Here is an 18,228-nt window from a genome sequence, read left to right on the forward strand (position 1 = left end):
ATTTAAAATAAAGTGGGTTTTAAGATTTGGTCAGTGTCTCTTTTGTTAAAAGAAGTTCAAGTTGAAAAATCATGGGCTTAAAATGAGTAAGTTTCAATATGTTACTGTAGAACCAAACAGGACGCAATAAACCATACTCATCTTTTAGTGACAATATAGCCGCTTGGCAACAGAAGGTTGCGTAAGTAAAACTCATGTCAGGATTTCACAAAATAATTTTTACATACAGCAAATGCCTCTTTTATTTGCAGAAACTCGCGTCCTGTAACGGACCGCACTCAAACTTCACTTTCAGTGATTTTAATCTGTTCATCGGTTGTACGATACCCTCATAGTTATTGCAAAATTTAAAGTAGAAATTTAAAATTCCTAACATTTTGCGCAACCAACGGCAATGTACAGGCGGACGGAGATCCTGTATAGCTTCCAGTCTATCTGGAAACAGATATCTCACAATCTATGATAAGAATGCCAAAAAAATCAATACTATTTCTCAAAAGTAAACTTTTATGTGGTGAGATGGTTAGACCGTTTTTGCAAAACGCGACAAGATTTCATCTAACAACTGATTATGTTCTTGGATTGTAAAACCAAAGATCACTATGTTATCTGCATAGTATTCTATCCCGTGTCCATCTAGGTCACCCAGGATATCATCTAAGTTCCTCATCAGTGCTTGTACAGCAACTTAGAAAAGTATCTCCCTCTTAAGAGCTCTAATAGTAATGATAATAATAATAATAATAATAATAATAATAATAATAATAATAATAATAATAATAATAATGATAATAATAATAATAATTTGTTTATTTGTACTTTACACCCAAAGGCAATTAAAAAGTAGAAAGTTTATACATCATTACCAAAGGATATGTAACCCAACTCCAAATATGGAACTAGCATTGGTATCACGAAATAATACCATAAATCTTTTTTCTCTTTACATATGCTGTACAGAAATATTCTACAATTTATCATTTAGTAATTGAAAACACTTTCTCTTTAAAGTTTTAAATTCATACTGAAATAACTCCAATCCCATAGACTCAATTTTGTTACCTGTATCACATAATTTACAGAGTGGTGAATTTCTGTTCACATTTATTCAGTTTTCAGGCATATAAAAAACATGTCTACCACTCATATTTTGCCGAGGACAATAAAATGGTAATCTACTTAATAAGAATACGTTATCTTCCTTGTTATCAATTATTTTTTAAGATATAGTACTCGCTGTATAAATGTCGAATTTTCAAGTGAAAATAATTTGAATTTTTTTAATGTTCATCATAAGTAGCATAACGAGTTTGAATACCATGTATTTTATACGCAGTATATCTCAATAACTTATTTTGAATTTTTCTATTTGCTGTTTCCGACACTGACAAAATGGATCTCAAACAATAGATGCATATTCTAGTTTCGATGGAACAAATGCATTATACAATGATAAAATAGTCCCTTTATTTTTAAAATAATGAGTTGACCTGTTAATAAAACCCAGCATTTTAAAAGTTTGGTTAGTTATTATATTTATACGATGTTCAAATTTCAAATTAATATCAAACCAAACACTTAAATCACTTATAATTTCCTTTCTTTCTATAGTCTGATTTATTAAAAGTCATTACATAACTTTTTGATATATTCAACTGAAATTTATTTCTTCTACACCACTCATTATGTCTTTTGACATCTGTTTGTAAGTTAATACAATCACTTTCCTTGCGGATGTCTTTGTATAATTTTGTATCATTCGCAAATATTAAGCATGAACTATATTGAAACATTTTGGGTAAATTATTTATCAAAATAAGAAAGAGTAAAGGACCCAAATTCGATCCTTGAGGTAACCCAGAGCACACGGTGTGTTCCTTAGATTTAATATTATTAAAACTAACATATTGAATTCTTTTATTCAAATATGAATGAAGCAATTTGACCAGTTCTTGCGATATACCATCGTTCTCAGTTTACTAAAAAGTACCCCATGATCAACCAAATCAAAAGCACGTTTGAAATCTGCATATACTACATCTACTTGAGACATTTTATTGAAAGAATCAGTAATTACTTGATTTATAGTCAGCAAATTTGAAATAGATGACCTATTGCGTCTGAAGCCATATTGAGAATCCTATAAATACGTAGATACATGATTAAATATATGTTTATAAAGGATTGCTTCGAATATTTTAGGAGGAGATGATACGAGATTTATTGGTCTGCGACCTTGTATTAATCTAATCAGATTAACCCTAGGAACCGGACAAACCGCTGATATTTTAAATTTTGTAGGGAATATACATTGAGTCAAAGGCAAGTTAAACAGATAAGTCAATGGTTTAATAAAATATTCTTTGCAACCCTTAAAAATATAGGACGATATACTATCATGGTCAAACGATATTTTACTTTTCATTTTGTCCATTGCTTCTCCAAGTTCAGCTTCGCATATCTTGTCTAAACCCATTATATCTACAGTTGAAGGAATTTGAATAGAACATATTTCATTTAGATCTATATTAGATGGTTCACAACTATAAACAGATTGAAAGTGCGTAGCAAAGGCTTCATATTTCAACTTAGCATCAATAATTTTTTCGTCGTTATACTCAAGGACAGATTCATTCATATTAACTTTTGAGCATCTTCTATTATTTAAGTAATTCCAAAACTCCTTAGGTTCATTAGCAATATTCGCTTCTACCTGATGATTATAACTTTGAAAAGCTAATTCAATGCTACACTTAATTTGTTTCCTAATATCTACAAAGTGCATCTAATCAGAGTAAAGCTTGGATTTTTTAAATATACGTCTCATCCGATCTTTTTCTTTAAGTTTTTTTATTATTTCAACAGTGAACCAATTAATTTTGAATTATTTTGAACAAGTATTCGAGCTCGTCTTACACGGCAAAATAACAAATATTTTTCCCATAATGCTATATAGATTCATTAAAAATGCAATGCATCAGTCATCATACTTAAATAGATTTATATAATATAGTATCATTAAAAATATAATTACTAATCTGCTTATCATTCTAAACATTACACCTATCAATTCACTCGACATAATATATTTAATTAAATATGTACATTTATACACTCTTTAGACATTATTTTCGTTTACTTATTATCATCATTCAAGTATATTATTCAATTAATGGGCAAAGTGCTTCCTCCTTCATTGATGGAATTGGGGAGACGTGGCAAATCATCTTCCGTTTTTATAATCATTGCCGGACTACTTTCATTTTTTCTAATTAAGATTTGGCCACTAGCACTAACCCAACAAAATTTGTGGTGAGTATTTCTCGCAGCATTTCTTGCCTTCCAGAAAAGTGGCTTATTTCTAGCGGACCAATTTACATTCACAAAATTTTTTTGATCATCACTCCCACAATCCAAGTTATTGCTAACCAACCCTGTATTTCTTTTACGTAACCACTTATCCCTTACCGATCAAGTCTTGAACTGCACAATTATTGCTTTTCTCTTGCTTTTATTAGTACCATTTGAAATTACGTGTACTACATCTATATCTTGTTCTTCGCAATTTTCCTGCCATGCCAATCACAATTTCTTTCAAATTCTCACCACGCTCTTGGATTCCATGAATTTCTGTATTTTTGTTACGCCCGTATTGGTTAAGATAATTTAATTGTATAGCCTGATGTTTTAGTTGAGTTTTCAACTCTACATTTTCCACTTTTAATTTCGTGATTTCTTTATCCCGTCTGACGTTCTCCCTAATATCTACTTCAAACTTTTTAAGTAACTCATCATATTGATTGGACATGAATTGGACACTTGATGTTAGTCGAGCAATCTGAACACACAACACATCAAGCTTTGTTTCTATATCTGTAATAATAATACGATTACCAATCGTGTTACAAGTAGTAGAATCATTAAACCCGATAAAGCTAGGGTACTCGCGGATATTGCTTCAGTTCTCATAGAATTTTCACTTACATAACAGCGTTTATACTCACTACAAATCCATTCTCTTATATTACCTGTTTGTTTCATATCAATATACATTTCCACCGATATATTATAGCATGAGATGTGAAACAATTTATTACACGTCTTCTTTGAGCATTGTAATGCATCATCATAACGGCTAATTTTCGAATTACACCTCATACAGGATGACACTATAGCTGTATTTAAAGCAGAACTCACGATACAAAATGACGGACAATGAACGGTGAATGATTTTACTTCTAGGAACTGGCACCCTGCTTACTGAAGCAAAACACGGTCTTAATGCAAAAAAGAAACAGAACACTGCCTCAAATGTGTCTTTTTTCTTACTTATTGAGATAATTATGAAGATATATATATATATATATATATATACCACACTGCACAGTGGTCGTTAATATTGAAAACAAATAAATGTTATTTATTTTTAAACCTCTTATTCACTTGAAAGCACACTCCACTTCCCTAGCCAGGCCCCCAGCCTCAGCAATGTTTGTTTACAATATGAAGTCACCAAGTTTTCAGTTCTAGGGATCAATCACCAGCTCTATATTGCAACCAAGAATTGTTATTATTACCGGTAACACTTCATATTCACCTCACTATCTTCAACAACTAAGAAAACTTAGGAATTCCACTCAAACACAAATATCATACGGAGCTCTTACTCTGCAGATCCTTCTACTCCATGACGACGATGAGAACTAACAAGAACTTAAACAAGAAAATTTAAGCAACTTGTGTGAGTGTCTAATTCGATTACTTGGAGTCCAGTTCATTTGCAATTGTGAGAACGCCTAGAGAGATGCAACCCAACTTACATGTAAGTTTTCTCGGCGCTGAGCAGTAAGTTATGGAGGCAGGTGGGCAACTGCCTCCCCAGAGAAGCTCCCCGCCGTTCTAGAGGACCCATTTTGAGACAAAATTTTCTTACTCCATATACGATACGAACATGACATTAGAAATGAAGCATCAAATAGGGTCGCTACATTACATAAACAAAACAGCACACCAAAGGTAAATAGAACAAAAATGAAATGAAATCTTTGAGTTTTACGTCCCACGCTTATGCCGGTTAGGCTAAAGGAGACGGTGATGATGAGTAATGAATGAAATGGTGGAACGAAGAAAGTGGGAGGAAACGGGAGAACCCCGAGAAAACCCACGCACACGGTGTTTGTCCACCACAAAGTTCACTTGGCGGGGGCTGGGATCGAACCCGGGACCCCAAGCACCAGAGGTGAACGCTCTACCACTGAGCCACCGCGTCCCCTAGAACAAAAATGAGTCGTGGACCCATTACAGTAAAAAATATCTACTATTAAGGGCACTAGAAATAATATTTATTCCTATGGTTTTGAGATTTATCAATATTGTTCCCTTAATAATTTTGTCATGTATAGAATGGGCACAGGGAGTAACTAACGGAACCGCAAACCTTGCCGTGCAGGAGGGCCCAAAGATTCCGGGGGCCCATAAAGATTAAGAGAAAATTGAAAAGAGGGGGCCCAAGAATTAGATAAACAACTTTTTCTAGGAGGCCCAAATATGTTTAATAATGCTTACCCTCCCCCCCCCCCAGAAAAGAATCTAAGTTACGGCGCTGGTCAATTGAAACCCATAGTTCTAGTATGATACGGCAAATGCTAGCAACTTATCGAAAATGGTCGTATATACAGCAAACAACCTTCTTGTAAATAATTTGTCGACTAAATATATATGTATACACATAGAATAAATGAATATAGGATGACATAATTTGAAGCAATATTTCTCAGCAACACTATTCTAACTAAGATGTGAAAAGAAGAGATACTTTTATGAAGCTACTTTTTACAACAACGTGACTATTAAATATAATTTTGTACATCACTAAATATAATTTTCTACACCATATAAAAAAACAGCATCTTCTACTTTTGAGATTGCTACTTAATAACCCATCAGGTTGAGGTAGTGAAATATTTTAAGAGGCTACTTTTTAAAAGGACTATGGTTTCATAAATATGCAAATATAATCAAAACATTTTGTTACTCTGCTTTCATCAATTTTACTTAATATCGTCTGAAGACACTTCAAAAGTGTCATGTATCTTAAATTGCGAAGTGTCTGTAGTGTCACTTTCAGTTCGAAAACACTCGTCGATTTGTTTCTCTGTAGATGCTCTGATGTGCTGGGCTCTGATGTGGTAATATTTGCAGATGTTTCAGGAATGTTAGAACAAAGTTCGTGCTAAACGGAATTTCACTCTTACGTGCAAGTTTAATTGATATAAACAAGATTGTGATTGATATAAACAAGCTTTCGAACCATTTGATTTGTTAATCTATGTCGTCTACACGAATGTACTTCGGAAAAGGTACCGAATGATCTTTCACATGTTGCTACTATAGCAAGCAATGTCAGAAATCGAACGGTAATAATAGCTCATCAGACAAATTTGGTACTTCCCTTGCTTGTGTAATAGGGTGTACCGAAAAAAACTTTTTCTCGAAATGTTAAGGTGGGTAGTGCGGAAAAGTGGTCATTTGTGACCAAAAAGACACCAGATTTTTTTCAGATTTTTTGGAGGTCGTTTAGGTAGCGCGCATCGACTTTTAATTTTTCGTTATGCAACCACGCACAACATTTTCACAAAATTCTTAATAATTGAATATTTTATGTAATTATTTGTAGGTTAAAGTAATTTCTCATTTGTTCCTGGCAAATATATTAAATTTGTGCCTCAGGGAAAGGGTTCTATGTTGTTTATATCGGTGAAGCGTGAAGAAAAGAAAATAAGAAAAAGTAAAGCGACTTTAATGTAAAAAAATACAGTAACAGATTTAGGCGGGAAAGGGATTGTGTTATCATTGTTGGGCAGAGAGAGAGTAGGAGAAGAGGTTTGTAGTGGGAAGCAAACTTTGGTACTTTCTTAGGTGTTACAAGGAGGGTGGGCAGAGGGGTTTGTATGTTTTCAATAACAGAGGCTTAGTCTGACTTGAGCTTTGCGGCTGTCGACTGCTAAAGTTCCGCGTGTGTCGATAATTGAATTGCGTTACTTTTTGTCGTTGTTCAGTGTTCACTGCGCACTTTCTACCATTTTGTAGTTCTTATAAAGTGTTGTTCCAATGAGTAAGAAGAAAGTGTTACGTCAGAAGGACAAAGACTTGCTATTTGGTTGGCCAGAAGAGCTTCCCGACAATAGACTTCCAAGTTATAGTGATGTTATGAAACATTTCCTCTGGGAAAGAAATCACAGAAAGGATGTAGCCTACTTGGTGAAAATCCTTCCCTCACAGATTTGACGAACGCTACCGCGAATAAAACGATACAAATCTGGACAAAGGCTTCGATTCCTACAGTTTCTAAAACACGAGTGGTGGACATGATTTTGGATTATAACAAATGTTCAGGGAATTTGCGTAAATCTGCAAAACGTGCTTCGACTCAAGAAAAACTACAACGTTTTAAGGATAGTGGACACAAACTCTCTGATATTTGTTCGTGCAAGTGTACCGACCCAGAAAAGTTATGTAACTGTGAAAGAGTAAAAAAGTGCCAGAAGCAGAGAAACCATTTCTTATGGACCAACGAACGAATAGATAAATAATAATTGGAAAAGTGGATCCTGCAATGACGAAAATAATTCAAAAAGAGGCTGAAAGAAGGAAGAAGAGGTCTGCATCAGAAACAAGTATTTCAGATACTAGTATGATGAGGAGGAGGACCGGATCTCCGGTAAAAGAAGACTCTACAAGTGCAACTGATATTTCTGGAGCAAGTGATTCGGAGTTTGAGCCAGTGGCATCAGCCTCAAAGTCAGGAAAACCACAGAAACGTCTAGATCTAAAAGCCGTTGCTTCAGCTGCTTATAGAACAGGGGCTTCGAGAAGACAAGTTGCTCTTATAGTATCTGGTATTTTGGAAGATGTGGGAATTATTTCACATGACAACAAAGATAATGTTGTTGATAAAAATATAGTGGCGCGAGAAATGTAAAAACTTCGAGCTGAAATTGAGTGTAGATCAAAACCAGATCAAAAACCTATCAGTGGACTTTACTTTGATGGACGTAAATATAAAACTTTAGGAAAGAAACAGAAGAAGAAGCAAAAAGGAGATCGTTTTTACCGAAAATATGTCTTTGAAGAACATGTGTGTTTAGTAGAAGAACCAGGGTGTGTTTATTTAGGGCACACAACGCCCTCACTTGGAACTGCCGAGGAGATTAAAAATAGTATTTTTCATTTCATTGTATTGAACAACATTGATTAATGTGATATACAAGTGATCGGATGTGACGACACACCGGTAAATACAGGATGGAAAGCTGGAGTCATCCGTTTGATTGAAGAAAAAGTCGGCAAACCACTGCAACACGCGTTTGTTTTCTTCATTTGAACGAATTGCCGTTTCGCCACTTATTTACAACATTAGATGGCGCCACGAAAGGTCCGTCAAAACTTTCAGGGCCAATTGGAACAGCCATACAAACCTGTGAAAATCTTCCAATTTGTAAGTTTGAACCTGTCACAATCCCCTGGGTGAAAGAAATGTCAGGTATAACAGATTTAAGCACGGATCAACAATATCTGTTGGTTATCTCTTCAGCTGTTTCGAGCAGCGTTTGTCCTCGCAGTCTAGCGAGGAAAAAGCCTGGGCCACTTGTCCAGTTACGATGGTTAACGACAGCATGCCATGTTCTTCGGTTGTATGTAAGCACACCCCACCCCTCTGAACAGCTGCAACTTCTTGCAAGGTATATAATGAACGTGTACGCACCGGTGTGGTTTGAGATCAAGAAGAAACCATTGATAACTGACGGAGCCCGACACCTCTGGAATATGATCCACTTGTCCCGATTTCTTCCGGACCACTTGAGAAATCTGACTGCTAGGGTAGTAGTAGGACATGGTTACTTCTGGCACATTTCCCCCCTCCCAATATTTTTTAACCAGCGCAGAAGGAACCAGCTAATTATTAAAGTTACACGGCGCAGAGTATCCCCGTAACTACAATGCTAAAGTGAGATTGAATATGCTTTTATGACATTTAAAATCATAAAAAATTACATCTAAAAACTTACAATGGAATCCTGCACAAATATATTTATAGCGTCTTAATCTCCAGTTTATAAGCTTTCATTTGACACTTGAATCATGAAAATCCGTTAATAATTAGCTTTAAAAACTCAATGAGAAGGAATACATACAGCTTCGGAACAGGTGATCTGTCACTGATTCATTTTGAACGATTCCAGTACTAACATTGGAACACCACAACACGAGATCAGAGTTTATTTCAGCAAATCTGCCGTCGCAGAAATCCTAGGATCCATCTGAGAGGTCAGCGTTGATGTTGTTGTTGTTGTTGTTTCCCCCCAGATAGATCCTAGGATTTTTTGTTCAATTTCTATGTGCCTTTCTTCTTTCTTTCCTTCCTTCCTTTGAGGTCTGTAAGAGAACTTGTGGCTTTCCACCCAGCCTCAGTATAGCTACCTATCTGAATACGAGTCACAACATTCCCCCACACAGCTCACAATCTTATTGTATCCATCCCCTCCCATCCCTAGCGCCAGGTTCCCCTCCCTTCCCTTTTTGTTGTCCCAAGTAACAGAGGAAGGTTTGAAAAAGGAGTCATGGCAACAGATGTTGAATCCGTGTTTTGCTAAAGTGATCTATTAACAAATATAGTTATATACGTGATTTAAATTATTTAAAAAGATAAACCATGAAGTGCTAGTGTTTTGTGAACTAAATGTGTAGAGTTTAAGGTTCAAATAATCAACAAAAAGTTTTAAAAATAGGTGACAGGACACCTTGTTAATTAAAACAAAACAACATCAGTTTTGTTTTTATATAAATCTCGTGTAATATAATAACCCAATTTGTGATAAGTTATAATTCAATATATACTCAGCTAAGTAGCCACATTTTATAAGGTAAGATTAGCTTTCTCTTTTAGTTATTTTCTTACAAAGTGCAGGGATAAAATGTCGGTGAATAATGAAAATAACCTCAAGATCACGACGGATGACATGATTGTATCTAGTGATCAAAGTGCAAATGAATCAAATAGTGATTCAATGGAAGTAACAGAACTTTCAAAAGAAAATCCAAGTAAGTCTAATTTTGATACGCAAGGGAAAAATAAAACTATGTATAACAAAGTAAGAGACAAGGGGTCAGAAGGCCATTCGTCAACGTAACACATTAAAAATGAACCATCAGTAGCAAACAAATATAATGACACTCACAAACCCCAATACATTGTTTTTCTAAAAGTCAAGGAAACAGGACCCACTCACCCGATGGCGATTAGTCGCATATTATACCTTGCCGATATCCCGGGAATTAGTAAATTCCAAAAAATAGGTCGATATCTCATGAAAGTCCAGTTCAAAACTGCACACGATGCAAATGCTTTTATTGATAATGAAGTAATAACTTATAACAAATGGCAAGCGTATATCCCAAATAATGCCGTCTCTAGCGTAGGTGTAGTAAAGGGGGTCCAAGAAGACATCCCATTACAGGACTTGACTAGAGACATAGAGTCGGAAAAAGAAATTATATCAGTAAGACGAATCCATCGTACATTACCTGATGGTACGAAAAAACCTACCCAAACGTTAGTAATTACCTTTGGTTCACAAACCTTACCTCTAGATATTGCCTTATATTATCAAAAATTACCGGTCGAGTCTTACATCCCGGCAATCAGACAATGCACGCAATGCTGGCGGTATGGACATTTAACCTCCCAGTGTAAGGATAAACAAATTAAATGTAGAAAATGTGGTGAAGCACATAATAGGGAACATTGCTCAAACTTACCTAGATGTCTACATTGTCTACAACCCCATGAGGCTAATGCACAAAACTGTGCGGAACGGTTGAGACAAAAACAAATTATGAACCTTATAGCATCAAAAAATATATCATATAACGAAGCTTCTCAACAGCTTCCAAAATCAACGTCTCGACCAATACCATATAGTACTGCTGTGTCATCCAAAATGAGTTCATCTTTTGTTGGTACTCCTCTTCAAATCAACAATACACAACCTATACCTTCATCTTCATTCCAGTACAACACGGAAACAACCTCACTTACTGCAGCATTAGAAACAAATAACCTAGATGGTCCCCCAGGAAAAAAAAGAAAAGAAGCCTACCCTAACATAAACTCAAAATGACCCCAAATACAAACGACGAAAAAACCATACAGTAACTTATTCAAAAGCAACATGGAATTAGTTAGAGATCCCTCCTATTCCACTAACATCAATAGTAACAGGATAAACCAGCCAACAAACTCCTTCTCAAACACACAAGATAAAATGCATGCACCAGTACAATTGGAAAACACTCTATTATTTGATACTCAGCCTGATGATTATAATCAAACAACAAAATCTAATACTTTATATAAATCTCAACAAAATTCTATGAAAAAAAAACAAATAGCAGCTATACAACAAATACTCCAACTTTCACTTGGTATTGATTCCCCAAATGACATAGTTGATTCGATCATGAAACAAATTTCACAAATTTTTGATTAACCGCTATGGATATAATAGATTCTTATGTATTCACGGTTCTTCAATGGAATATGCAAAGTTTTCGGGGAAAATGGTATGGTTTAAAATTTCTTCTATATCTCTTCCAACCTCACATTATACTACTCCAAGAAACTTGGTCCAAACCACAATGTCCTATAAACATACCTGATTATAATATTATTGAACAAGTAAGAGCTGATGGATATGGGGGGATAGCTGTGGGGGTACACAAAAGTCTCTCATACAAAAATATTCCTATTTCTCTCCCCCATATAAACTATGCAACCCAAATTTTAGCTATTGAACTCCCCAATTATAAAATAGTAAATATATACAGCTCGTACGATAAAATATTAAACACACAAAACTGGCAAACTTTATTTACTTCTACTACTAATTTTGACTTAATTGGAGCAGATGCAAATTCTAAATCTAAATTGTGGGGTAATGTTAGAACTAACACTGCGGGATCAGAACTAAATTTGGCAGTAAAGAACTCAAATTATTTAATTCTCAATGATGGAACCCCGACTAGACTCACAAAGGAAAACCCTTCAGCACCGGATGTAACTATCATTAAAAATGACAAATATTTACATTCTGATTGGATAGTATTTTATGACACCTTCGGAAGTGATCACTTTCCCATTATTACCACAATCACAAATAACAAAAAATTATCATTACCAGACATCAACAATAAAAGAACATTTTGTACAATTTACTCACCTCCCCTTTCAACTAAAATAAATTGGCAACAATATACAAATGAATCTGATAAAGTCATCCCAGAGGGAAAAAATACAGACATAGAACCTTTGATGTCACAAATTTTGCATGCTTCGGATGTTTCACAAATAAACAAACAAAATCCACAAACAAAATCCAAGAAAAAGCACATATATATATATCACCACTCCCGGCTTGGTGGAATCTAACCTGCCAAAAATGGGTTAACAAACGTACAAATGCTTTACGTGCATTTAGAAGATCTAATTTAAAAACAGATTTTCTGTATTATAGAAAGATAAATGCTGAGACAAAAAAAAATCTTAAATTCAAAAAACGTCAATATTGGAAAGAATTTTGTAACAGCCTAAATTTTCGTACTTCATCTTCACATGTTTGGCGTTTTTTCCGAAATAGGAAAACTCTTGATTCCATATCCTCATACGGTACGTTGAAGAATGTAGATAAATGGGGACCTCTATTTCATACAAAATTAAGTCCTCCATATACTAACAATTCCCGGAATGTCATAATCCAATATATGACTGGAAAGGAACCAACTAAACTCGAGGAACCTTTTACATTAGATGAATTAAGTCATGTATTAGGAACTTTGAAGAAAAAATCTACTCCAGGTTTAGACAAAATACGGTACACACACTTAATACACTTATCTCATAAAGGAAACAGTCGTCTGTGTGAAATTTTTAATTATATTTGGAACACGTCTAATATACCTAATATATGGAAAAATTATGCCATTGTCCCTATAAAAAAACCTCAAAAGCCTATAGGCTCTGCAGATAGTTATCGTCCCATCGCACTAGCGTCATGCGTTCAAAAAGTATTTGAACAGCTGCTTTTAAACAGATTAACTTGGTTCATTGAACATAATCAACTATTTCCTAAAAACATATGTGGATTTAGAAAAAACTTATCAACATTAGATGCACTTGGAAATTTAATAATAGATATCTGGATTCCAAACGCGTCAATATCTAATATTATTATCAATAGATTTTTCGGCTGCATATGATACTATTATACTTGAAAATTTAATTTTTTACATGAATAAATTCAACATCCCCCAAAAATTTATTCGTATAGTCCATAATCTCCTCATAAACAGAAGGATTTACATAAAAATTGGAAATTATATTAGTACACCCAGAGAAACTTCACGGGGGATCCCTCAGGGCAGTAAATTAAGCCCCACACTATTTAATATGTACATTCTAGATTTAATTAATACTCTAAGTCAAGAAACACACCTCCAATTCAATATCTTTGCAGATGACCTGATTATTTTCGTCAAAACACATGATATCCAATCAGGTCTCCAACACCTACAAAAGGGACTTAAAATTTTAACTAACTGGAGTGATCAAAATGGTCTTTCGATAAACTGGCAGAAATCCAGTCTCATTAATTTTACACGAAAAAAACATAATCCTCCCATTCATCTTCAATTAAATGATACTATTATTAAACAAACACATCATATCAAATATTTAGGTCTACATTTACGTGAAAAACTAAAATGGCAACTTCATATAGAACATCTTAACAATGAGGCTTCAAAATTTTTTAAAACTATTTATTGGCCTAAATTCCAAAAAATGGGGTGTCCACCCATCAATTTTGTACACAATATATAAGCAGTGTTTAGAAACGAAATTAATGTATGGTTCGATTTTTCTATCCCCCATTCCACAAGATAATATTAACTCGTTAACTGATATTCAGTACAAAGGTCTTAAATTAATTTTCTCACAACCAAGTTTCTGCCCAAAAAATGCATTACTAGAAGAAGCCAACACCATCCCTATAGATTTACAAATAAGGCAACAAGCCTATAAGTTTATTCTTTCAGGACTTGCAGTAACAGGATTACCGCTCATAGAAAAGCTACAACAGATGTTAAATGATAATGAATCAAAAAACTTACAATATTATAAAAGGCTCCCGTGGATCTATGAGGCCTATATGGATTTAAGACATCTACAAGATCAAATATCAAAAGTACCGTTATTACCTTGCTTCTGTGTTTCGTACAACACTGTCTCATCAAGAATAGTACCTATTATCCCGTGGTATCCTACTAAATTATCGCATAATCTTTCCTCCAAGATAGTACCAGCAATTTGGCAAGCATACATTGACAGACTTCCAGAAGATACTACGATTATTTGTACTGACGGTTCAAAAACTCAGAATATGGTGGGTGCAGCTATTTACATACCACAAGAACAAAAATCTATAAAATATAAACTTCCGGCATACACATCTATTTATGAAGCAGAAATGTATGCTATCATTCAAGCTTTACTTTATGTAAAATCTAACCGATTTAATAAAGCTTTTATTTGCTCTGATGCTCTTAGTGTTTTGCACAGCTTATCGTCCATACATTGGAATAAACAATCAACTTGGCTTCAATTACAAATTAAAAGTATCATACTATCCCTCATCTCTGATGGAGTAGAAATTCAATTTATATACACGAAAGCTCATAATAACATAATTTTTAATGAACTAACTGACACAGCATCCAAAATGGCAGCTCGAGACGGCTTATCTGCAAACATAAAACTCTCATACCACAATTTTATGCCTATTATCAAAGAAAAATTTAAAATCTACTTAGATCAATATAGACAAAAAATCAGGATAGGGCCCGGTATATTATTGGAACATCACAGATACACAAATTACTAAACCGTGGGATCAAATTAAACACTGGAAACGCTCAGAAGTAATAAATCTTTTTAAGCTTCGGCTACATACGGAACTAACCCCAGCTCAATTATATAAAATCAATAAAAAAGACACACCTGGATGTTGGTGTGGGAATGAAAAGGGAGATATAGATCATATTATCTTTAACTGCTCTTCCACCAATAAACATAGAAACATTCTAATTGATGTAATCACGAAATATCAAGGAATTGGCCCTCATAAGATTCAAAATCTTTTGTCATTAAATAATGTAAAAATCAATAAAGCTATAATACCTTTCTTACATATAAATAATGTCAATATATAAAAAATTGATTGAATAGATTGGAAACTGCAATAAAACATGTAAACTTAATCTTGATGTATTTATACTTGATGTAAATTTCAATCCGGTGAAAAAAAAAGTAATCACTTGGGAATTTATACATATATATATATAAAATATAATATTTCAACCACAAATCTATGATGACAATCCTATAATTTGTTATAACAATATAATGTAATTATTTCACCGGATACTTAACAAGTGTGGAAATTTTGATCAACTAAGTGGAAGCACCTACCTAGTGTTGTTGGCGAGACGGATTTAACATCTGCGCCAGTATAAAACACCTCTTTGGAGGTGAACTTCAACTTGAAGTAACAGAGACGCCCAGCCATATCCCACACATGAGTCAGAAGTTAGGACACTGTAGCCATCTGTGATGAAAGACAGCCGTATAGCTCAGTTCACTTTACAGTTCCTTGAGAAATTACAAATTTATACCCCGGCCGTAGATATAAATTTGCAATTCCATGGCGAGGATTCGAACCTACTTTATCAGTTTACGAACCACAAGCTTTATGGAACTGCGCGCTAACCAACTGAGCTACGAGTTAACGCTGTATATAGGAGAGAAAATCGGTCCTTATATATGAACAAATACTTCTACAAGCAACGCCATCTATTAGCAAAGTGATAAACTACACGATATGCAGCACTATCTACTGAGCAAGTGAGTAACTTCTTAAAATGCCCACCTAGCTAGCAAATATAGCGAAAACATCAATGTTCAAAAAAAGAAAAAAATAACAGTGTTGCCAACTCACTTACCAAATATTATAGTGTTTACCCAAAATATTTTAAAGGGGTAGTTTTAGCCCCCCCATAGTTATAATGTGCTAACTCATCAAATAAAAAAGTTGGCAAATTTCAGAAAAAAATTATGAGTTGGTATACACTGCAAAAAATAAAAATTCAGATATTTGAAAAATAAAAAACACTAGCATAATCTTCACAAAATTCTAAGACTTTTTTAAAGAATAACATTTTTCCGAAAACACAAAAATAAAGCGTCAAAAAAATTCCCGAAAATTTTGAATTTTTGCTAAAATTTGCTGTAACTTCACCGAATATTAACCGATTTTCAAAATTCAAACGACAATCGATAGAGACTTAAAAGTACTATTTTTTCATGTATAACAGGTTGCCTAGCTTTAAGGATGCGATTCTAATTTTTAATAATTTCACTAACTATTGTTATTTTGAAAAATAAAAATTACTAGCATAATCATCAAAAAATTTTAAGACTTTTTTAAAGAATAACATTTTCCCGAAAACTCAAAAGTAAACCCGTAAAAAATCCCGAAATTTTGACCTTGCTATAACTTTCTCAAATATTAATCGATTTTCAAAATTCAAACGGCAATCAATAGACAAATAAATTTCCTATCTATCGAATGTCTTATAAATTGCATAACTCTAAGGATATAATCACAAAAAACTCAAATAAATCCCTTATTTATATATGTATCTTTAAAATTTAAATGACATTATGTTCTGTATATCCAAAGGTCTTAGTTTTTATAGTCTTGATACTATAAAAACACTTATACACTTAAAACATACTTAAAATTACAAGTTCGGATATTGATAATGGAATCTTCTGCTAACCTCGTTCTCTATAGGAAAAAATGACTTCTTAAACTCTGTCCACTGATCATAATTCAAGCTGAATAGACAGCCGTTAATATCAAAAACTACTTGAACTTCGGGTTGCACATTTTTCACAATTACATTGAAATTATTAGTAAGTATAAATTTCTTTTGATGATCCATTCTATTCACTCTATTTTTTACTTCTGACGACATATTTTTGTTCATTTTTGTTATTTTTTAAATTCGCAAAACCGATCCTCATTTGAAATTTACATACAGAACTCAACAGTTGGATAGTTATCTTTTAGACCAGTGTATTTGATTTTTATCCCATCTTTAACGATCTCGTCAATCATTTGATCTGTTAAGTGTTTTGTAAGTCTAGGTGGAAGAAAGACCTTAAACTCCTCACACTCAACTAAAATACTCTTTCCAAACTTAGTTTTAATCTTTTCCATTTTCACAATCTTATACTCTGTATTTAATTCTAATTCTCTTAATCCAATAACTTGTTTTTGCTCAAGACTTCCAAGTTTATTTAAAAGCTCAATATGACTTGCCATCGTATTGATTATATAGAAAAATCAATGAACACTCTTCAATTTTTATCTTCACCAAAATATTTTAATCATTTTTGTTATTTCGTTTATGGAAAACTTCCATAAACATTACAAAAATACATTTAAATAGGCCAGATTCGTTGATGAAGCAAAAAACAAAGAATCAGTCAGTGTCGCTGTCGTCTTTCTTATTCAACTTGCAAATTAGCTCTCAGAGGTCTTCTAATGTCATGATAGTTTTAATGTGGTTACCTTGTGTTGTGATGCCTGGTTGTTCCTTAAGACGGTTAAACAAATTGATAGAGTAAGGATCATACATCTGCAAAACAACTTTCATCTTCTGGTATCTTTCTTTAAAGGCGCTGGTCTAAGTTGCACTGTTGGACTCTTAACGCATAGTAATCAAAGCTGTCATCTGTAACGTTCTTTTCTAGTAGTACAAACATATTCCTCTTAGACTCGTCTTTGGTCTGAGGTACTACGTTTGGCTTTAATTCTTCTATGGTCTTTTTCTTGTCTTGAACTGTTTCTGCTAACGCGACGATGGTTTGTACTTGTTTATTGAGCTGTTTGTCTTTTTGAGCAATGGTTTTGTCCTTTTCCGAAATCTGCTTCCTTTTAAATGTTAGTTGATTCTGGAAGCCGGTGATTATCTCGAAGAGCTCGTTGGGTTGTGTTAGTTTGTATTGACCGGTTTGTCTTATTGATGGTAACACTTCCTCGAACACCC

This window comes from Thermobia domestica, chromosome 9 (genome assembly GCF_964235325.1).
Source record: "Thermobia domestica chromosome 9, izTheDome1.hap1.1, whole genome shotgun sequence".
In the NCBI taxonomy this organism is placed as follows: domain Eukaryota; kingdom Metazoa; phylum Arthropoda; class Insecta; order Zygentoma; family Lepismatidae; genus Thermobia; species Thermobia domestica.